Source organism: Anser anser, assembly GCF_964211835.1.
Source record: "Anser anser genome assembly, chromosome: 6".
In the NCBI taxonomy this organism is placed as follows: domain Eukaryota; kingdom Metazoa; phylum Chordata; class Aves; order Anseriformes; family Anatidae; genus Anser; species Anser anser.
In genome coordinates, this window is record NC_139726.1 from 38,208,784 (window position 1) to 38,232,706 (window position 23,923).

At 41.5% G+C, this 23,923-nt stretch overlaps 1 protein-coding gene and 1 long non-coding RNA gene across 3 annotated transcripts in view; both read left to right on the top strand.

The window, feature by feature from the left end:
• The window catches only part of LOC310902102 (uncharacterized protein), a 382,687-nt gene that overhangs the window by 277,646 nt on the left and 81,118 nt on the right, over positions 1-23,923 (top strand). The gene's annotated exons all lie outside the window — the stretch shown is intronic.
• LOC310901586 overlaps positions 1-23,923 on the top strand; it is a 34,310-nt gene that overhangs the window by 2,998 nt on the left and 7,389 nt on the right. The window contains exons 1-2 of one of the 2 annotated variants that reach the window (XR_014585923.1): positions 16,536-16,742; positions 17,352-17,490. This is a non-coding gene — a long non-coding RNA (uncharacterized lncRNA). Of the gene's footprint in view, positions 1-16,535; positions 16,743-17,351; positions 17,491-23,923 lie in introns of those variants that run through there. The other variant, XR_014585922.1, reaches the window with a different exon arrangement.

The window sequence follows — 23,923 nt, forward strand, 5'->3', positions numbered from 1 at the left end:
GTGTTTTCTGGTTCTGTCCATTTTCTGTAAGCATAGCTTCTAATGAAGCCTCTCTTTTGAGGCAAAAGCAAGGGTCACGGTGCTTATGGATGGTCAAATAAAAGGACTGTAGCTTAAGATGTATGTGATATGCAAACTTGCTGAGAGGCAGGGAGAGAACTTGTAAACACAGCTGCCCATATGTTGTATCTTGAGCACTTTAACAAGGAAGTTGATTATTTCTCCCCTCACTGTCTGACAACACTTGCAAGGGTTCATGATTTTTCACTGATAAAGCTCCAGCAACTTTTTTCTTTTTATTTTTTTTGTGAAAATAGAGAATAAAGGCGCATCCAAGACAGCAGTTCACAGGATAGATGAGCTCCCAGGGGGCTTAGTTTCTTAGGGTTGGCAGATGATAAAGGAAGCAGCTTGTTTTGATGAAAGAATTTGGGGAGTCTGAATGAATAATGACAACAAGTATGTATAGAAACAGGAATATTTTTCTGTGTTTTTGACCATGCATGAATTTCTTAAAGCTTGTCATCGAGATAAGTAGTTTGAAACTATATTAATGATTAAAGTGAAAGGAGGCTGTGGGAGGCAGAAGAGGAAGAAAAAGGAAATGCATACAGTGCTGTGGGTGGCTTTTTTCTTTTTGAGAGCTTCATGAAACATAAAGGTGATAAATACAGGGTAAGGATAGAGCAGTTGAAAGATCCTGACAGGAGGAGGAAAACATGGGTTAGCATTTATGAAACATCTGCAGAGCTCGGGTGGGAGAGTAGGAGCGTACGGCCCATCTGAATGGCGAGGGGGACAATCTGTGTTAATTTGGAGCCTTCAGCCACGTAAAATGGGACCGAGAATTAGGCCCTGAGTATTGGAATAAATGGAGCCATAACTGAAAGAAAACTGCTATGAAGAAACAGTTAGTGAAGGCAGCTCAGGATGGAAGCGGTGAAGTAATGAGGAAGAAAGTGGAGGCAGATAATAGGCAAATTGGGGACCGAGACATAAAAAAAAAAATAGAAGTTCTGTCAAATTCACCCCATGAAAGAAATCAAGGTTTTATCAGAAAGGACTGTCTTTCCCTTCTTTAAACCACTTGGCATTAGGAGAACTCAATAAGCAACTCCTGTTCTTCTCCAGTGCCAAAAGGAAGAGAATCAAGCCTGTTATAGCTAATCTATTTGATTTTTTTTTTTAATACCTCTTGTTTTCCTCACAGATTTTCTTTGTGGGCTTGAACAAAACCAAGAGAAGTTAAGATTATTGATGTCAGGATTGCACTGAAAGAAATAGGCAATAGCAGTTTGATGCAATTTCTACCTTTAATTGTGTAGAAATCAGCATTGCATTTGGTTTATTGTGATGCTATCCTTTTTAATGTTAATTGTGCATGATTTGACCCATTTACTGTGATTTTTTTCATATTCAGTCTTTTCTCTGCATTGCTCCCCAGATTCTCTTCTTTCTTGCTTAATGAAACTGTACCAGCTTGTATTGGTGGTTAAACAGTATCAGAAGCTAGATATCATCTTTAACCTTATTTTCTATTCCTAAGTGTAATTTTAACAATTAACCTTTTTGTGCAATGAAAAGAAAGTAATGCAGAAGAAGTGACATTAAGAGAAAAACCGTGCTGTTATTAAAATTGCTATCAGGATAAATTAGTATCTTCACAGATAATTGCTTTCATCTTTTGAGCCTCCTCATGCTAGAGAGCAAACCCTCGCCTCCCCCATGCAATGGAAATATTTTTCATTAACTCTTTGAGGGGGGAGGAAGAAGGTACCAGTAAGAATGTCAGCGCCTCTGTACCATGTTCTACCATGTAGCATTATCTACCAAGTATTAGCATCTCAACTGAAGGCAGTTAAACTAAATATGCCAGTGTGAAAACTACAAACAGCAGTTTTGCAATGATCTCTTGGTGGGCTTGTTTCGAACATACACACACGAGTCTTGCTGTGGTGAGGTCAGGTTTTAGTTCTGCAGTAGGGTAGTATTTAAAACAGCTTTGGTTTCAGCTCTAAAATCAGGTTTCAAAGCTGCTGTTCATGGAGATGAAGAAAGCAAGCTGCATGAGCACAGTATAACACTTGTAACAAACATGTCAATACTTAGTTCATAATCCTGTCTGTAGGCTCTTCCTAAACACTCAAGGGCAGTGTACTTGAGTGCAGAGCCAGGGCAAATAAGCACGCTGTGCACTGCTTCACTGCAGTTCTGCTGGGAGTGCAAGTGATCCAAATCAGCACCACAACAAAGGCTTTTTAGCTTCTGAAGAAAAGTACTGATGTACCAGAAACAGCAATATCATCAAAATACAGAGGTACTGGGACTTGTAAACTGCTGATCAAGATGTGAGGAGGAAAGAAGAGGGGATTGCTGTACTTCAAGTGAGCCTTTGGAAGAATTGAGGTGTGGGGGGAAAATCCACATTTTTGAGCCCTGTGGCCTCTGAATAAATTGTAGGAGAGGTTTCTGAACAAGAGCACTGTGAGGCATGGCTGGTTTAAATAACCTGCAGATAAGGGACTTCTTCAGCCTGTCCTGCTTTTGCTTGAGCAAATGCTGCTTTGGTGCCCTGCTGGGATGTGGATTACTGGTTTAGACGATCTCTTGGCTGGCTTGGTTCAGCGCTAGGACATGTTTATAGCAATTCCCAATGATATAAGCTGCTTAAAGGGATTGAGAGAAACAAACAAGTGGTGTATATAGTCAATCTGGGAATAAACCCTGAAGATGAGGGTTGATGGGGACTCATACACTTTGAATTAGGAGTTGTCCCAGCTATCCTAGAGTGGGACCCTGTGCCACAATATTGCAAAATACCACCTGGGGAGATAACCGTTTCATTGGCCTGACGGTACCAGATTTGTCCACTAAAGGGCATTGAAGAAGGCTTGCTGAATACACCTGGGACTGAAATCTCAAACCTAGTAACAGAATGTGCTACATGAGTGCTCATTATGTGAGTTTAGAGATACCACTGAATTTAAGGCCAGGAGGGACTACTAATATCAGCTACTCAGGCTTTCTGCTTTATATATGCCATAGAAACTTCACCTAGCAATTCCTGTATGAGGCTCATCATTTCTAATTAAGCTAGAGTACAATCTTCAGAAGGTTAAATGGATTCAAATATTTAATGTGTTGAAGAATACAGATCCACCACTTGTTAAACTTAATAGGGAAGATAATTTACCTATATAACAAATGGGTATACATTTGTTTAAATTTGTCACATCTTTTTCTGATGCTTCAGCCTTCATAAGGAGAAGCCACCTGACGTGGTGAAGGAATTGCTCTGCCTCCACTGAACCTCCCAAGATGTGTTTGGAGGTAATGTCACTTGTAGCTGGATGCAGCTGAGCAGAGAGCTTTCCCTGGAGCCTCTCATACTCCCTGCTTACAAACCTGCTCTGTAGGTGCTTGCAGGATCAGCCAGCCAGCTGATTTTTCTATTCCTATGTGGGCTGTCTTTGAGCACAGTGAGGCTTGGCTCTAATGGTGCTTGTGGAGATGGTACTTGATCCATTATGACAATACAAGTATTGACAGTCTTATTATTAGGTATGCTTATAAACAAGTATGCCTTGTGTTTCAAAATTTGGCTTAGTTCACAGCTGAACAGATTAGCTGAACAGCAAAATCACAAAAAACAGCCCTGTAAGTTGACAAAACGTTAATCAAGCAGATGTGTGAAAATGGCAGAGCATTATGTCTGATATTACTTTCTACTGAGTAGGAATTTTCAGTGAATTTATGGCACATTTGGATTTTCTATGCATACTAGGTGTTGAACACTCTAGCTGAAGTCTACTGGCGTCTGGGTGTGGCTGTTAAGTTCTTACCTTTGGGTATCAAAAAGGGTCTACTTAAAGCCTTTTTTCATATCTGCCTACCACTGCAGTCATGGAAGGAGATTTCAGAAGTCCCACTGACTTCATGCAGCAGATTTTAAACTCTCCTGATCACTCTAATTTTCATGCCAGGGTCAGTAGTGTTTATTTTGTGTAATTAATTCTGCACATCTTCTGCCTTCATTCTCTGAAACTTTTTAGCTTGAAGTCACAGGTATCTTGCATATCTGAATTATTTGTGAAGAATAAGATTAAATTCAAAATACATTTTAGGCATAAGGGGCCTGAAAACATCCAGAAATGTCAGAACAATGAAAGAGATTCATAATAACAAGACCTGAATTCATTTAAAATCTGGATCTAAATCTTTTCTCTAAATGAACTCCAAAGTGTCAGACTGAAACACATTACTCTGAGGTGTGAAAATGGAAGGTGAGGAGTTCAAAAGGAAGCAGGCTCTACTGATCGAGGAACATTGCTAGATTATCCTTGTCTTCACAAAAGCCTTCAGTTACAGGGGGCTGTTAAGTGCTAATGAGTTTTTTGTTCTTTATTATGATATTTTCATCTCTTAAAAATGGTGAAAGATTTTCTTACAACCATGAAATTGAGGTCCCATTACAGCAATTTGGTGCTTGCAAGTCATGTTCCCACCATAACTGCCCTGTGACCAAGCTGAGTGTTTTGCTGTATTCTGCAGTTTGTGTCAAAGTTTAGATTACCAAGTGCTCTTGTAGCCCAAGTTTTCCACATGGTAGTAAGGTTTTGCATCTGCTATCTGTTTCTTGTAGTGAAGTAATATTTGCTAGGTCTTTAGAAGATTGCAGAAAAGCATAACAGCTTTGATAGATAGCTCCATCTCTCCTCTAAATTAAAGCTTTGTTTAACAATAGGAGTGGCACTCATTCAGTGTGCACAGGTAAATGTCGTGTGTTCTGAAAACCAAAGTTAAGCATCTGACAAGATATATGGCATGTAATTTGCTCCCCCAAATTTTATATGTTTTGTCCAAACAGTTGCACAGTATTTCTAACATCTGCGTGAATTATACTGACTGAACAAGATGAGCTTTTGTTGGTGATTAGGAGGACCCCATACTATGTGTTTTTCTTACTCTGCTAGATAAAGAAAAATTGGAGTGAGGGTTACTAACGTTACCGCTGTGTGCGTTAATTTAATGGAAGGAAGAAGCACAGTCACTCAGGCAACAATATATAGTAGCCAGTAAGATTGTAATAAACACATCACCCTGTTAGACATATATGGAAGAAAATGTGCAGATAACAATGCAGTGGGTGGATCTTTCATGGGCTGCTGAGTGTTTTGTCATAGCAATTTGGAAAATAAAGGGCAGACAAAAGGAAACAGGTGAGCATGGGAACATCACCAAATGATCAACATGTGTGGGAGCATGCTGCAGTTGGGCTATGGGGCCTTTTTATAGGGAAGATACAATGATACAGAAATGTGGGGAGGTTTGGAAGGGGCCAGGCCAGCCTGTGTTGTGTGGGCCCTGCTTGTGTACAGCTAGCTGGCTTTTGGGGACATGTGGGAGTTTGGGGAAGTATGTTGTGTCCTACGGTATTTAGCCATGAGCTTTGTCTGGTCCCAGGCATCCCACCTGTGTCAGCTCTCACAGCAGGAGCCTGCAAGCTGTGCACTCTGCTGCTGAAGGCGAGGGCAATGCAGCTTCCTCTGCAGTGTGAGGCATGCTGACTGCCTTGCAGCACATGGGGATGTTCTGCTTGTAACCCCACCTTGGGGTGGGAAAGCAGCCAAACTTGGCCATCGCTATCCTGGCAACTTGTGGTCCCCTTAGCTGTCACTGGGGGAGAAGATGGATTACTTGCATGTTAGGAGGGCGAGAGATTTTGGAGAAAGGGAATGGTGAAGACCTAAACAGAGGTGTATTTCCCCATTTTTATGACCAGGGCATTTATTTCTGAAGATCTGTATCTTCAGGAGTGTTTGTGCTGGCAAACACGATCTTCCATAGAGCGTGTCCTGATGGTGGCATGGCGATGTGGCTCCTCCAGCACTGCTGATGCACGTGGTGATTTTTGTGCTCTCTGAACTCAAGTCCTGCAGCTGCTTAAGAAGCAAATCACACTGGTCTACAGTGAGAGTAGGAGACAAATGTCTGATTGCCAGGTGTCTAATATAATTTCTAAGGGTTGGGAAAACACTGTTTTCATAATCCTTCTGAGCTTATTGAATATGAAGACATTTTCTGTCTGTGAATAGTATTTTTTCTGCAGCACCTACTTCAGCCCATGTTACTCTGTGAATTGTTAAAGGAGTGAAGACAGTAGAAAGTGCTTAATGTGGGGTCAGTGTGTTGCTGCTTCTTGGCCATAAGAGAGCAGTCTCCCATATTACTGTCTTTTAGGTTTGGAGTGACTTGAGCTATTTCCTACTTTGATATGCAATACTATATTGATGTAATATTGGCACCGAGGAGATAATTCACAGTGACTTGGGTGGCTTAGATGCAAAAATCCAGCATCACTGCCCTCACTGGCTGAGAATAAAATTCACTCTCTTCTAGCAGAGGCAATCATTAGGTGTTTGCACTGCAGCAGTACAGTCATGGCCATTACACTGAACTTTGCCTCTAATGACAGTGGAAGTGGATTCCTCCAAAACCACTGTTGCTGGGTCACACCCACACCCTGCCCTTTCCTACAACACGGCAGGTTCAGTACCAGCCTGTGGGTTTCTGCGGGCTTTACAGCAAAGTGTTGGCCTGGTAAGGAAAATGGTGCCAAATGGGCCAGACATAATTGTTCTGTGTAACTTAATGAAAGAAAAAGTCGGTGACAGTTTACATCAGTGTAAGTCTGGATAAGCGCTGGTGTTTACGTATCTTGGTCTATGCTATGCTCTGCCAAGGAGGGGTGGTAATGTTATTTTAAACTACCAGGTGTATAATTTCAGTGAAGAAAAAATACTAGAGGTAAATTCTTGATGCTGCCTCAGAGCAGGTGCGCAAGTGACAACCATGTGCCGTGCAACAAGTTGCTGCAGGCTCAGATGCCTTGTGTAACAACAAACGAATGTGGCATCCAGTCCCCAGTGAAGTGACCTGCACCAAATCCATGTTGTCACCTCAGACAAATGCCCAAGAGGTCTGTTCCTTTTTGCATCACACGCTGGTAAGATCTCATTGCATTGTGTTCAATTAGCATGTAGAAGGATTTCTGTTAATGGGTCTAAGCAGCTCTGGAAAGGTGTGTCCAGATCCTCAAAATGCTTAGACACAACCCCCATTTAATTGTAAATGTTCAAGTGCACAAAACAAAAGCTGAAGATGGGAAGAAGCAAGCTGCTGCAGTAGTCTAAAAAATAAAATTTGGAGAAAAATGGTGGGCAGGACACCACGTATTGGCTAAAGAAAAAGCAGAAGGGAGCAGTGTGCTTTTCCAAACATCCCCGCTATGTTATTCTAGTCATTATAAAAGAAAGGTTAAAAAAAAAAAAAAAAAAAAAAAAAACCCTAGTGCTTTGAGTGAAGTTATTTTTTTATTATGTCCACAAATAGTTGCACTGTATCCAACAATGAGTTCAAGGGGGACCACTTTGATATGAAGCAGATAGCAGTGCATCAGTGTCCTTCCTGGTAAAGCCTTTAGTTTCTTTCTTGGTATGCAGAAAAGTGATTCTTCTCTCAAAGTAGGTAAAGCGTATCATCCATACAAATCACACCAGTGCATCTTTGCTAAGCAACATTTAACTTTCCCATGTCGTACTCCTTTTGCTTTTCCTCTTACACATGTTTTTCTTTCGTCTCTGAAAGCACAGATCATTATATGCCATTTCTTAGATGCTGATACAAGAGCATCACTGTCACTTAGTTTTATATATTAGAATCAGTGAAATATTTTAGTAGCCGGATACATGTATGTTTTTACTGGTGCTGCTCTTCTGGACTCTTTTGTGGGACTTCATGAGAAAAGATTTTTAATGTTCCTGGCAGTGTTAGACTGACAAATTCAGCTGAAAGAATGGCCTGTCATTTGATTTATCTACTGAGGAGATGCAGAGCTTCTCGAAAAGCAGAGAAATCTGCTAACCAGGCTATGAGAGTCTCTCATAAATTGCATTATAACTTCCAACTTTATTATAAGAGGGAAATTATTTGGCCTCATTTGCTATGTTTTCTATTTTATCTAGTCTTACTAAAACAGAAAACAATCAAATGGCAAAAGCATTGGAAAAAGTATTTAGCTTTCTAATTGTGACTTAAATTGTGTAAGCTAATGTATTTCAATATGCATTTTAAGGCTGTTGTCATTCTGAAGCCAAGCACAAACTATTTAAACAATCTATTAGTCACCAGTTGTATTTGCCAGTCATTCAGCTAAAACAGTTTTTGGTCACTAAAATGTTTAGCTATGCTTGCTTTTTGCAGAAGCACTAAGAGCAGTTCATCTCCCCAGCAAGAGATCTGGTGTATTAGCTCAGATTATAAGGCTTATGTTCTGAATGTCTCAACTTAAATACGAGACATTCTGAAGTTTCATGTCACCATAATCAATAGCTTCAGAGAAGCACAGTAAAATATTAAAAGGGTGTATGTCATTAGGAAGGTGCATTTGGAAAATATTGTATAGGAAAATACTTTGCTACTCAGTCATTTATACTTCAGTTTATCTTGGAAAATGTCTTTTCAAGAAAGAAAATGGTTTCCACAAAGTAATATTTGACAGGCATCTCTGACTCTCTATCAAAGACTGTGGAATAAATGATTGTATAGTTCTATCATTAGTTCTAAATTAATTTGGGTCTATCACGGAGTTGTAGATATGCCATCTAATTATGCGACAGACTTCCATTAAAGTTTAAAAGTTATCTGTTAATATGGCAGCCTTTTAAATGAGTGAACTACAGAAACAGCTTCATATTTCTGTGACAAGTAAATATTTTCTGTATTTTAACACCTTTTAGTTTTAATGACATCTAAACCCTTGTAAATACCTTACTTTCCAGGCCAAATCACTTATAAGCCTTCTCAGCCTCTTCTTTTTGCTAGAAAATAAAGTTTGAAGTAGTATTTATCTTCAAATAAGAAGTATGATGTTTTTATACTAGAATATTTTGTGTATTTTTGTGAGACTGGAGTGTGCCCGTGGCTGGCACCATGCCCAGCACCTTCTCTATCTGTGAACGGGGAGGGTGGCATTAGCTCGATTCAGTGATGTTACTGAGAGTGCTGCCGCTTGGCGAAATTGCAGCAGCAGAAGATAGGATGGAGATGCTCAGAATACCCGTTGTGAACACTTACTGTTATCTTTTTTTCTTCCCTATAAATATTTTTGACTTTTTTTTGCATAAAATCTTGTGGCAGTTAAGGTTAGGAGAAAAATAGTCCAGCCAAATCTGTAATTACCTCTGCTGTCAACTGCTTAAAGTGTCCAGGATCCCATAGCACAACCATGGCAGGGAAACAATATGTGAGACAGCACAAATCGTGGAGGGAAATGTCCCAATGCTTGCTGGTGCTTCATTTGGCCATGGCTGCTCTTGCTTCCCCATTTTTAGGCACCTTCTGTCATCTTAACAAAGCAAGCCATGCTTGCAGGCCTCCTTAGTCCTCTGCTAGCGTGTTGCTTTCCTATCCTGCTGCCTCTGCATCTTGAAGGAGCTGTAGGGCTTCTGTTGCAGCTACAAGAAATATAAACATAAGCCTAATAATAGAGATCTGACTCTAACCCCATTCTTTAAACTAAATTTTTCTCCCCAACCATCTGGGTCCTCTTCCAGGGGGACACTGGGCCTGCCCTGTGCACACCCATTCCTGTCTCACTGAACTGTGGAAACTGGGGAAATGTATTCAGCTGCCCAAGGCACAGGTGCTCACCCTGGAGTGCCCTGTGGTGGGGCTGATCCACCGGCTCCCTTCAGGGCCCTTTTGCTCTGGTGACAACTCCTACGTTACTGTCCTGATACCAAGACCTTTGCACAGGAGACGACAAGGATCTGAAGAATCCTGTTTTTGAACACAATAAGCATGCAGACTTCCACTGTCTAGTTTTGAGGATGTTTTTGTTTTTAAGACTTGGATACCCTGCTTCTGTTTCAGATCTCTGCTACAACTGACAGAAGATGGATATGAAACCCTAGCACCAATCCATATACTATTAAATATCAATTTATTATGACAATGTGCTATTCTGTCTACATGACTTCCTATTAGATATTAATTCAGAACAAAGGAAGGTGACCTGGCAGGACAAAAATAAGCTGATTCGATACAAGCATAGCAGAAAATATAACAATACAATTTACTAAAGCAGAGCCCTCTTATGTGTGTAGTGTATGTAACAATAATAAGGATTAATGTCCAAGGTCCTCGCATTGGAGGCTTTTTGAAGAGAAAATAACTAATGGGCTGCTAATAATTTGTAATGTAACTTCAAATATGCTATTACCTTATCACTACGAAGACTATTTTTTTCTCCACACACATTAAACCACTTTCAGTAACAAGAATTACACTCCCAATAAATGCTTATCTAAAACCTTTGAAAGGATGAAGGTAACACTTGGGAAGCAAGAAGGCAGTGCGAGACAAAGACAAGCTCTAATCTGTTCTGTTTATGCCATCTGATAAGGCTGCCAAGCAGCGTGGCAGCCGGGCAGCTGGCATGACGGAGTCTCTTGGTGTGTTGCACCACCAGCTCCCTCTGCACACAGGTGCTTACAGTGCTAGGTGGGTACCAGGACTCAGTCCTTTGTCAGCCCTTCATCACAGCAGGATGGGGTAGAAAATCCAACAAACCTGCTGCTGAACAAGAAACTCTGAACAGGAATTGGACTCTTAAAAAAAAAAAGAAGTCGTCACGATATAAGAATGTTCACTGTACTAATGCAGTCTAGGTTCTGTGGTTTAACTCGCTGCATCTTGTCTCAAATAAGGACACCTTTGTAGTCTGAATAAAGCCTTCCTCACTCAGCAGCTGAGTTAATCCTATGGGCCAGTCTTGCAATGAAGCTGTAACTGGGAGTTTATGGTATCAGAGGAAGTTGGGAAAATAATTGCCATCACCAGCCTGGCTTTAGAGAGACATGATGTGATGCTGAACTGTTTGAGTCCAATGAAATATTGAAGAGGGTAATCTGTTTAAAGCACGGGATGCTATGCTCTTCCCAGGGTGCGAACGCCTGGGACAGCTCTCCAGCTGGTGGGAGCTGGCAGTGTCGCACTTGCTTCTGCAGAGATGTGCAGGCTTACTGCAGCTGAGCAGGCCCTCAGCTTTGTGGCTTGTGTGTGCTTTTTCATGTGCAGAAACAGCTTATTCTGATTCCAAGTAAGAGTTTAAGTATGGGAGGATATTTGCTCCTTTCCACGAGGTTCTTGCTCCTCTGAAGATGAAAAAATAAAATGCCACTCATTTCTGTAAGTTAACAGTGTTTCCTGGCTGAGAAGTTTCAGGCTTACTCTCAGTGAACTATTCTGTCCTTTTTGCTTTTCCACTTTCCAGACTTTCTCATTACCCAGCTCCTCGTTTTGCTAGCAATATTTTCATGTGTGTTTCAGAAAACCAAGCAGAGAAGGGTGGGCTTCTGCATTAGGAGCAGTGTTGGGGCCCCAAGGCTCGCTCAGCACCAGCTCCCCCATGCAGAGAGCAAGCCCTGCCAGGATCAGGCCCCTCTGCCCACCTTCCAGCATGAAGCCTTGCTAAATATCTTCAAAGTTGCTAAGCAGGATGCAATGACCAGGGGAAGGTCAATTAATTGGCCTGGTCCCGCTTAAATATGAGCTGCTTTCTGCTGTCCTTTTAAACTCGCACGCTAGATCCAGCTCAAAACTACTTGCTTAAAGATATAACAAGGAGAGAAGGGGGGGATGGAGGGGGAGAAGGTGGTTATCTCCCTGCAGGTAGGTGGATGCTGACTGTATTCAGTGATTTGATGTGTGACACTGCTACAGTCGCTAGACCCCCTGCAGTAAATAGATTGTCTGCTGCCTGCTTGCTGTTTTTCCACCTTGTCACCTTTCAAAGGTTTTCATCTGCTGTATTGTCAATGGCAGCCTCCTTCCATGACATACTAGGAGAGGGAAAGCTAATAACTTTCACAGCCAATATATCTTGGCTATCTAACAGAGAACCCCTTTCATTTCACTTATCAGTAATGGAAGCCACCAGTTGTCTTTGGAAACACTCAGATCTAATGTATTTATACACACGTGCTATTTATTGATTAAATAGCTAAACTGTAAATATCAGCAACGTTTTAAGCACTATTTCCCCCTTGTTAGTATCATTACTTTTGGCAACCTATATACTTTTCAGCAGATGAGCTGGTCTCGTGTAATGTTAGGGGAGTAGCAAAACCCTTTGCTAATTGAAAACCAAAATAAATACAAACAGATGAAACAAGGAAAGTTTATCAAGGGCTCTTCTCATATTACAAAGGGGTGAAGCATCTAGGACTTAATGACTAGCTGCAAGCTTTACACTGGTTTTTGAATGGAGTTAGGACAGCTTAACTATATTCCATGTTTTTTGACACTGCTTGAGAGATGGGGTAAAAAGTATTGTTAATTATGAGGGTTTTCAGGAAGGCGTGAACTTGACATGAAATCTATAATTCTTCCTTCTGGACTTTTGGTCCTAGAACTAGGAGGGAATGGACCCCTTGAAATTGTACTAAGATTCAGAAAACTTTCAGCTGTACAGGTACAACTATAATCCAGTAAAATCAAAGATTTAGGACTAGCTATTAAAATTTAACTAGTGTCCTACTTGAGCATTATTAAATGCATTGTTGAGCCCTCTTTTATGCTCTGTAATGTTATAGCATAAGGTATTTAGGAAAGGCCATTAAAAAGTCTCAAGCTCTGATGCCAGTTATTAGAGAGCACTGCAAGTAGAAACAGTTGCAGGATCTCTCTCCCTCCTAGCTTTGTAATTCAGTGCTGTTTGCCATCATGTTCTGAACTATAAGGGAAAATGTCTTATTTGACTCTCAAAACAGCGTGCTGAACTTATTCCTAGCAAACCATGGGGCTACTGGATAGTTAGGCTGGTTTTTCCCATCCATCTCCTCCCCTCCTCTCTCTCCAAAGGGAAAGTGAGCTAGCTTACCTGTCAACCTGCTCTCACATAGGAAATGTTTGGAAAATGTTCATACTCGATTCACGCTTGAAATTCAGTCCTGTAGGAGCTGCAGTATGTCTGTCACTTTTTCTTTTCACCTGCACCGCTTTCAGACCCTCTCATATACATTCATATGACTTTTATACATTTCAAAATTGTTCACAAATGTTGCAAAAGCTATGCTGCAAAGGCAGAAGTTGTTCTTGTGTATGTTTTAGAGGTCACTTACTGCAGCAGCATTAAGTTAAACTTCCAGGGGTGCGTATGGGAGGTGAAAAAACCAGCTAAGTCTTCAGGATGGAGCTTGGGAAATAACTATGTATTGATGCTGTCACTTTCACACACTAAGGGCTAATGTGGACTAATACCTCCTGAAAGTCCAGCATAATTCAAACAGTGTGTAAACCCTCTATCTGTCCTCAGTTGGTTGAGTTGAAGTGGATCTCCTGTGAGCCTGGCATTGTTTGTGTGGCCCAACTCTTAGCAAGAAGGCACAAATTAATCCATCCAAGGAACCCCTCAGCAGATGATGTTGGGGTAGCACAGCCCCCTGAGCCCTTGGAGAGGGAACGCTGCTGGCACAGAGGGGAGAATAAAGCTTGACAGCTTGCTACCATCAGAAAGACACAATAAACCAGTTACCAGGGAGATGCAGACCCTGAGCCTCTGCTGAAAAACAGTTTTCACTTGGTGCTATTTCTAGTGTTGTAAATGCAAAGGTCTGTTTTGTGTGTTTTATGCAAAGCAGGTTGAAATCAACATCACACTTCATTTGGCTCCCAGCAGTTGAACAGAGAAAACATATAGAAGTAGAAACATATTTATTTCAGAGTACTTTCTGGAGGGGAAAATCAAGCACCTGGGCCAAGCTGCTGGTTTGGGCACTGAGTAGGCTGAGGATGAGAAAGCCATTACCTGTTTCAGGCTGAAACTGTTGGGGTAACTGCTTGATGTAACTCCATGCTAAAGCCCTCAGCCCCCTGGTGTGGTAGAAAAGGGATGTTCTCCTTCCTCCTAGCCATGAAGAGGCTGCCGCAGGTGTGTGGCCACCCAGCCCTCTGGGCAGTAACAGCTCATCCTTGGGGCTCAGGCAGAAGGGTAGAAACAGAGGAGACTTGCTCTGGTGTCTTAACTTTAGAAGGTTAGTTTTAAATGTCATTAATGACAATGGTTAGCAATGTTATGGGAGCTTCTAGCTCTAAACTATGCTTTTGTGTTTTGCATCCCATGTAACTCTATTCCATAGGAAAATTACTTTTGCCCTGCTTGAGGCTGAAAGCTCCTGCCCCAGAGATTTCTGCTAGATACAAATTCTATAGTCCATAGGGCTCTTGCTATTGCTGTATAAGTATGTGATACCCCATAAAAACCCACACTGCTGCTTGCAGCCAGCACTACCTGTGCAGTGCTCTGTGACAACAGTCAGATAGCCCAGGCTCATGTCCGATGGAGGCTGTAGGCCTGGAGCTGTTCTGCTCCAGTGTCAGCCCTGTTCTTGCTCTTATCCCTGTATTTTTACAGCTGACTTCACATTTACTCAGTGAAGTCGCAAGAGACACCTTTCCTCTGAAAAGCATCTGTCACCAAGCTTTGTCCCCCCACACCCTGCAGGTTCTTTCAGTGTTTTCTTGGTGAAATATATATGATTTCTGATAGCCCCTGTACCAATGGTGGCTTCCTATCTCCTGTTTGTCTTCCAGAGACAAACAGCATCAGCTGCACCAGTCCTTTCACCTCTCCTTAAGATATTAGTTTATTTGAAAGTAGGCTATGTGTGGAGCGTGCTGTAAATTACTGTGCGTGATGTGTTTGTATCCAGGTGCAGAACAAAATACTGAGCGCAGAAGGCAGGTGGCAGGCTGACCGGTGCTTAATTTCAGTCTCTTGTTTTCATTGCATGAGAAGTTTCATCCTTGGGTTTATATAGACATTGAGAGTTTCAGGTGATCAAAATCAATCATTAAACAGAACTTGTTTGACTCTGACAGATGACTTCTCCTTTTTTTTCCAAGCATCTTTTATCACCTGGGTCCATATGAGAAGCACAGGGCTCTCCCCTGCCAGCCCTATTCCTGTGCCCCTTTCCCCCAGCCTGGGAAGGGGCGGCTGCATCTCAGTTCTCTGCAGCACAGCCGACCTCTGGCTGAACCATGTCCTCACCCAAATCTCCCATCCTCAGGGCAAAAGCCCTTTGGTGCAGAGCAAGCTTCCTTGGCTTTGAAGTTCAGAGTATGTGTTGTCCTTTCTGTTACATGCAGCTGTGTCTGTTCAGCCACAAATGCACCTTTTGGTTGCCGTGAGAAGACGAGCAGTGGTGACTAGCACAGCTCGCTTAAACCTGCGACAGTGCTGAAACTCTTCCTTTGCTCTTACTGTCTCCTCCAGCTGAGCTCCCCTCGGAGTGCTGGTACTGCATCGCTCTCTCACCCTCTCGCACATCTGGCAGAATAGTCACAAACCTGCTGCCAAATTGTGAAATTATCCTTTCCTCTCTTGACTGCCTCAAATAAGCTACCATCTTACAGGATAAGTAACTCCCTACCCGCAGCTTGTCAGCTTGCTGTGATGCCTTACCAGCAAATAATCTTAACGCAAAGCAATCGTTACAAATGGGACCTGTAGATTATTTTCACAGTGAAAATCATTAGCAAGGATAATTAACTAAGACTGTGGTGATGAATAGCGCTGCACTACTGATCAGTGTAATAAAGAACAGAAGCCACTAATTACAGATAGCAAGCCTTGAAGCCAATGAGAAATTTAATTTAACGTTGCTACACAGACTCCACACAGTCTAACGTAACTTTGCAATTATCATAATAAAATCTTGCCACAGATGATGCTTCTGGGAATGTTCCAGGTACAAGGATGTGTGTCCGTCAGGGTAAAATGGTTTGTGATCTATCAATTACAGCATCTTGAGAGAACAGGTTAAAAACCTTAAGTCTGAGCAGGCGCAGCGCTTCTGCACCCCTCAGACAAGTCCCGAGCTCAGGTCCACTTCCACAACCTCCAAAGGTCCCAGCATTTCTGAAGTTTTCAAAGCAGAACCCTAATGTTGTTGTTAGAGATCTTAGAGGTGTGTTTTTACTTAAAGGCATCTCAAAATGTCTAGTTCAGTGTTTCAAAGCACCTTTTTTGCTTGATGTTTGTCATGCTCCATCATATTAAAATGATGAATCCTGGGCAAGAGGAAATGATGGGGACCAACCTTGTTATCCCCACACACATATACAGCAAACCATGTTAGACACCTACTAGGAAATGGCCTTCAGCTGCAACATGCTGTATTTCAACCCCTGAATGAGGCTGTGTGAATTAAATGCTTGTGTTGGTAACCAGGGCTATGACATGATTTCCAGAAATTGAGGCAAGCCCTCTCTCCTCTCAGCTCTCCAGCCTCCATTTCATGTGCACTTGGGGAGCACACTGAGTGAAGAAGAAAGCAGTGGGGCTCCCTGTTTTTGCATCTATTTGAACAGGCTTTCTGAAGTTATTTTTAAGTGCACTGCATGTTATCTTTGATTGCCAACTGCGATGTTTATGAATGGTGTCAGGATATGGGTTGTCTTGTGTGAAGATGAGCTTTGCTTTACTGAATGCGGGATGAGGAGCCTACATTAGTTAGGTGGAGGTGGAGTAAGTGGGATTTTTTGATAGCATAGATGATTTTTTGACAGGAGTATCAATTGCTCTGAGGTTGCCAAAGTTCTCCTATCTGGTAAGACTGAAAGGAGAAAGGAGGAAGACAGAATCTTCAAAATGTTTAAAGGCTTGCTGAAAACAGGTAGGTAAGTCTCCATGTCAGTCTCTATTGGATACGTATTAATATGCTGAAGTTAGATTTAAGTAAACCTACCAATTTGAAAGCTTGTAGTATAGTAATTTGAAAAGATATCAGTTCAGAAGACTTGTAGAGGGAGCTCTTAAAATTGTTTATGTTGTCAGGAGTTGTAGGGCTGAAAATGTTCCTCCCCTGAGGCAGAGGAATGGACCAATAGGCCCTTCTAGGCCTATTTTGGATATTTTCCTGTAGTTATTGCTCAGATGACCAGTAATCCTGGCTGCACCTGCCATGCAAAGCTCCAGTGTGTTTCAGTTGCATTTCCATTCCCCCAGTCTCCAAGTTAGCTTGGAGTAATTGTAATCCTGAAGACACCAAAAATCTTGAAATACAAGTGACAGCAAAATTGGGGTAAGTTCAATTAAAAGAAAAATGCAAGAAATCTTCCCTGGCCAAAAGGACATGGGGAGTTCACTTGGGTTGTGGTCAGCTGCTGCCTGACCCTCGTGCCCATGAGTGTGCCTCTGTTTGCTCTGAACACTTTGATTTTGTGCGCTTCAGTGCAGAGGTGGGGAGTCAGGGCTCAGGAGCTGTCTGTCACTGTTTTTTCAGAGCCCAGTGCATGGGAACTAAACCTGCAATGGCCCCAAACTGATCCTGAGGATCAGGCACAAATCCAGGGTCACAACGGTGCCTCACCACCAGTGTTTGCTTCCTTCTTGAATCCATACAGAGAGCCAGCCCTGGCTAGGTAAGTACAGTCAGGGAAATAGCACAATGCCTGAGATGCATCCCGGTTTCATATATTCAGTATGATTTCATTATATTCATAATTTCACTATGATTTTTGTTTCTGCTGGTTTCCACTTGCAGTGGCATTTTTGGAAGGGCAATTTCAAGAAGAAATAAAAATAGAAAGCTTAAAAAAAAAAAAAAGGCACTTCATTGAAAACTGATCTTTTAATTAAACTCCCAGAATTCGAGTGTGTTAGTGTGACCAGTCAAGAAAAGGTACTGATTGATTAAGCTATTACCATTGACATCATATGATATTAAAGCAATAATACAAATGAGTTTAGCACTTGTTAGAACATGATGAGAGCAAAAGGTTGTGGTTTACTGAGATGGAGAATGCGTCATAATCAAATGGAAAATCATAACACAGAAGTAGGCTAGTCCCTACCGAATTTAAGATGTCAGGCAGTGCTCATGTTTACAAAACTTACTCCTACTATTCTTCATTTTGGTACTTGTTACTTGTATGGCAAGAAAATGATAGACGATGCTTTAAACATAAAGTTGGTGCTTCCCTATCCCAGATTGCTGACACTGACTGGGAGGTAATATTACCTGATAATATTAATGGTGGTAATATTAATGATAACAGGAGAGGGATCAAGACTCATTCTTTACTACTAATATTGGTCAAAAAAAAGTAAATAAAATCACAGACTAAAACTCCTATTTTTATTAATGAAAGGATTTTTTTCCAGTAGCTATGTGAAAGTGCAAACTGATCTTTTAAATATTCCATTTATCCAGAACAGATAATTCAAGACACACAGATAAAACAAATTGCTAAGAGAAGGCTTATTTTGATATACTTAACCCAACTCATTCCAGCAACATTAATTACATTAAATCGTGTCACAATCAAGTTGTTTCACTGAAGCAAAACTAACTTGAAAATTTGTCACTTTTTTTTTTTTGGGTGGAGACTTTCAGACTTGTTTGCAATACATGACTTAATGAAATGCTAGATAGTTCTGCCTGCAAAAGAAAGAGGAGTGAGAAAGTGGGTTTAGTGTCTGTGATACTGGCCTGGGTTCTATCAAGAGCTGTCTCTCTCCCAGATCTTTTTAATTCAATGTAAACTGGAATGAAGAGTTTTGCCCTGAGTCATGTGGACCTCATGCATCCTCAGGTAATGCCCTGATCGTAAAATTATTTGTGAATCCCTTCCTGCAGTTAGAAAGCTCAAAGTCATGGTTTTGTGTATTTTTATTTGTTTGTTTTTGTCTTGAAATATTATAAATGTCCTGCTTTTATTCCAAAGCAAAATGAAAATGACTTTTTGGAACTTCTCAAGTTGTTACAAAACAAAACTGTCAGGTTTTTTCCTTCGGGTCTGTAGCTGAAGAGCTTCCTTGATCCTCCTTTGTACATTTCAGTTTATATTTGTATCTGGAACATTCAAAAAAGCATCATAAGTTATAAATTTTGACTATAATGGCAAATTTATGTAGCAAATAATGCAAACTGAGACTTTAAACCAATGCCTTCCCTCATGCTTCATAGTATCAATTACCAAATAAAATGTATGTCCCAGTACGATCTTAGCAGAGGAGCATAGACTAAGTGAATGGAGTAGAGATGAAGTAGCTTAATAATGATGCATGTTGCAACCTCAGAATTTCTTCCAGTAAAGTTTGTTTTAATAAAATAAGGAAAATACCTGAAATGATCTCAAGGGAGTTACAGATTTCGTAGGCTGTAGTGCTGTTTCTGTCTCAACAGCTTTCATGTCCATAATTCTGTGCAAAGGACATGCACATGTTTACCTGAGGCCTCCGTTCTGTTTTAACTTGTACTGCATTTTGATGGGCAGATCTCTAAACACTCTCTTTGCTCAGACTTAGACTGTCATGGTTAAAATGAGTCAAGACCACACACCACACTGTCATGATATAGCACGCTGTCAGAGCACGTCACTTTAAAAAGCCATTATCTAAAGCTAGTGCAGCCTGGGGTGTGCTCTCTCAGCTGTCCCAAGACAACCTCTGTGAGCAAGACTAATTAATTCTCTGCTCGCCAGTCCCGGCTGGTGGTGACGTTTCCTTTCTTCAAGTCCAGCTTTCAGGTTCTCCCTGTTGCAGCAAGCTGAGTTGGCCTTTGCTGTCCTGCAGCCATATCTGCTGAGACTGGCCAGTCCAAATGGCTTTCTGCTACAGCTGGAAAACAGGTTGACTCTGTGTTTGTCTGAATCAGCCTATATGTACAATACCTTTAACAGCAATCTGTAAACCCCCAGTGGTGGAAGACAGCCAGGCAGTAAGCATGGATGCGGTTGTGTCACTCATCTGGTACCAGAATGTTGTTGGGGATATTTGGCTGAGAAATGGGAAAGAATTACGGAAGTTTGAATGAGAAGTGGTTTTAAATAATGTGTGTTAGTGGAAGAAGGTGTGCTAGTTCATATGTTCACATATATCCAGTTCACAAAATATTCACATACGTCCAGCATATACTGTATTTTCTGAGAAATAGAGTATCATGGGAAATATGTGAAATGAAGTATTGTTCTCCTCAGTATCTCACTATTGTAACAAGTGCTTCACTAAATTCAGCTGAACAGATAAAGAAATTACTACATCTCTGGAGAATCCATGTTGGGTCTAAGAAAATCTAGGTTATTATGATTTACTGTTTAATTTTCTCAAATTCCTTAAAAACTTTGGAAGTGGAAAATGCTGGAGGTTTTGTGTGCTGGTTTAAATTGCAATTAGACTCCAGCTGGAGACTGCAAAACACAGCAGAACCCTTGCAGGGAGAGTATTTGCCTTGGCTTCTATTTGAGACTCCTTAGCAATATCACCTTGTCGCAACAGCTGTTCTGAGAGCTGGGATTGGTGTGAATTTCTCCTCTGCTGCCTGGCAAGCTGAAAAGTTGTAATACATTTTTGGTTCATTTTAGGTTCAGGTATCGCTAGGAGCAATCTTCGTGTTCATCTAAAGGAAAGAGATACTAGGATTGCAAAGCAGAGATTCAGGAACTTATGCAAACTGCTCTCAGTTGGAAGTCTCAACTGGGACTTTATTGCAAAAGCACCAGGCAGTAGAAGATCAGTTGCTAAATTAGCCAGAATAAATGTCCAGAGGTACAAAACTACTGCCAACCTACCTGCTCCTTCGACAAGATGGGTAGGCTGGCAGTAGGCCTGAGTAAAGGTCTGCGTAAACAAGAATAAACTCGGTACCTGTGCCATTTCAGCGATTTGCTAATCGGTGATCTTGCTTGGCAGCAAAGCCTGTCGTAGCCACTGGTTGTTCCTCAGCTGAGCTCTTGGAAAGCTGATGTTCTTGGTTAGCAGACAGTAAGCAGAGCGGGCTAGGTTGGTAGCAAAGGTTTCTTTGGAAACACAAGTGTCTTGCATGGTGAATGATGGGGAGATCTGAGACTGTTCGTTAATAAATGTGGGGGCAACCTGCTGCATCTGCTTGCCCTGGTTTATCCGTTTTGTTTCTTGGCAAAATTCTTGGGAACTTCTTGATGCGCGGATGGTCTCTAGCATGTTTCATGTCGTACTTCCAAACATAGCCTCTAGAAGCTTTCTCAGTTACCCGGATGAAATTTTAAGATCCAGCAAAAATATTCTTAATGCTACTATTCAAAATAGTCTGCCCAGACATCCAGATCCTTGAGAAGAAGGTAGAAAACATGGGTCAGGTTTCTTTGTCCTCCCAGGAAGCTCTCTTGGCCTCTCTGTACCTCAGTGCTGGCTGGGAGCTGCGAAGCATCTGCAAGGATGCTGAGACCTGCTTAGCTCCTGAGGCAAAGACTGCGTGCGAGCGTATGGGATGGAAACTTCCCACAAATGTTAAGGTTTGAAAAGATGGTTGAAAAAGAAAGCAAGACATGCTAAGAAAGGTTGAAAAAGAAAGCAAGACATGCTAAGAAAGACAGAAACATCAAGTTAAAAAACTAAATCTAGAGTCTGTTCTCAATTTAAATATAGGCCTTTTGAAGGAGTCTGGTTTCCAGTCACCATTTTTGTTTGAAAAGCTAGATGAAAAACACTTCCATGCTTGCAGAGCATAGCAGTCCATCATGAATTGACGTTTGCTGCTCTGAGCATCCCTCCTAAGGTGTAACGACAGAGTCTCGCAGCAGGGTGCCTTGAGGCTGATGTGCTGCAATTAACTGACTGGGCCCTGGGCATTGCAATCTGTTTGGTGCAGGGTTCAGATTAAATATCTGCGTTGAGTGTAAGAGAAAAGGGAATATTCTTTCCCCTCTGCAAGCCCTGACATCAATTGTTTTATTCCTCCAAGCACAGATATGAACAGAACAAATCCTTATGTCTTGGCACCCACGTACCTTCTATCACTTTCTCTGAGAACCATGCCTCAGTAGCACACCAAAAGCCCCATTTGAGCAGGGAGACTGCGCAGTTATGTCACTGGTACAGTAAAGCACTGTCTGTGTTGGCACCATTAGGGTTTCGTTTATTGCTGCCTGGCACGAGAGCACAGATGAACCCAGCAGTGGCTCTGGGGTGCAGTCTGCATTTGTTCTCACCTTGGACTCTTCCTTGGCAAATCAGGAACTTATTTGATGTCAGTGTAGAGATGGATTTAAAAAGTGAGCTATGACTATACATGTATTTAAACTGTGTCTGTTTTTGGAGAACATCTATATAGCATTTGCAGCAGATAAATATCCATTGTTTATAATGTGCAGAAACTACTGGGTTTATCATTAACATTTCTACTCATGTTGCTATAAGAGGAAAGCAAGTATTCTGAATGTACAGGCAATCTGTTACTGGAAAGTGGGACTGATTAGCTGTGGTCAGAGTAAAATTAGGTTATTTATATCTTCACCACTTTGCAGATTATTTCTTTTCAAAGGTTTTTCAATCAATTTCTTGGCTATTAGTATTAGGAAATTAAATAGTTCTTCCAAATATCTCATCACGGATAGGGATGAAAACAGTTCCACCGGGAAACCATTCAAGCTGAAAGAGGTCCAGTCAAGCAACAGATGGACTTCTGTTCCTGAGCAAAGAACTGACCAGGTTCAGGTTCACCATCTTTCCAAAAGAGCTGCAAGGGATTCTGTGGTCCCTCTACATCGCTGAGCAGGAAAAATTCATTGCGGTGCAAATGTTTTTCAGATTTAAAACTGACCTGCCTGTCTAGGACCAGGTATGAAGGTAGTCCTAGAGAGCTCCTGGGTACCCCAGCCCCAAATTAAAGCCAATGCTGGGATCACCTTTCAATCCACAGTTTACACCTGCAGTAAGAGATCTGATACCAAGGGAAGCTTCTCCCTTCAAAGTCCTAATGTAAAGCAAGGCTGAACTTGCATCTCCTATATTAATATTTTAGATATTGCTGAGTTTCTGTAGCACAGTTTGGCAAGTCATTTTTCTTCTCTCATTAGTGATTAAGTGGATTTGTGTGAATGTTTTTCTCCCTAACTTCTGTGGGATTTTTTTTTTGTCTGCACCAAAATACCTCTTTTCCCCCAGAGAACAAAGAAGATAGATTTTTCTGGCCATATGGCTGCAGCAAAGTGGTTTCCCTGGCAACTGTAACCTACAGAACTTCTTAAAACTTTTCCCCTCTGTGGATTTTTTAGTGGTTTGATTTCAGGATCTTGTCATCTTCTCCAAAATCATTACGGCAGAGGAATGGAGGTTAACTGTGGAGGCCCTGGAGTGTGCTAGGGCCCTAGCTGTCTTCAAGAATATGCGTTCATTTGCAGTGATTCAAATGGTTTTTCCTCTGTGTGGATGTTTGGCTCAATTTCCAAGATGTTTAGCAAATTCCTCTGAGTTAGTGTAGTAGTCTTCACGTAACCATTACTGAAAGGTGTCTGGTATGATTTAGGAGGAAAAAAAAGAGTGCAAGATGAAAAGTGAAGTCAATGGGGTTGCGCACAAGCACCCTCTTGCTAGGCAAGAGTATTAAGCAGCCGGGGTTGCACCCTGTTGTGGTACCAGAGCTGGAGCGGGCTGCAGACTTTCTCTCCTGCCCATGCAGTCCCTGCTCCTGCAAGGCAAAAATAAAAATAAAAGAGGGGGAAAAGAAAAACAAATATTGCTAGTTCCGAATTAAAAATAAAAATTTTGCCCAGTAGAGATCAGTAGAAATTACAGAACTTTTAGACACGGTTTATGAAGCAAAGCAACAAATGGGCAATTAACTGCCCTAAAATTTGTCCCACTCCCTTGTTTCAGCAATCGCGATGCAGTCATCACAAATAGTGATAGCACAAGTGTTGTTGCAGGAACCTCATCTTGACTGCCATGCATTCAGCTGAGCATCCTGCTGGTGGCAAGTTGCAAAGATGAACTTGACAGTGTTTTTCACCCTCGGCGATCCAGATGGAGCTATTGTTTGTACATGTCTGTCTGACAGTCATCACACTGACTTTTTTTCCAGTGTTTTTATGTTCT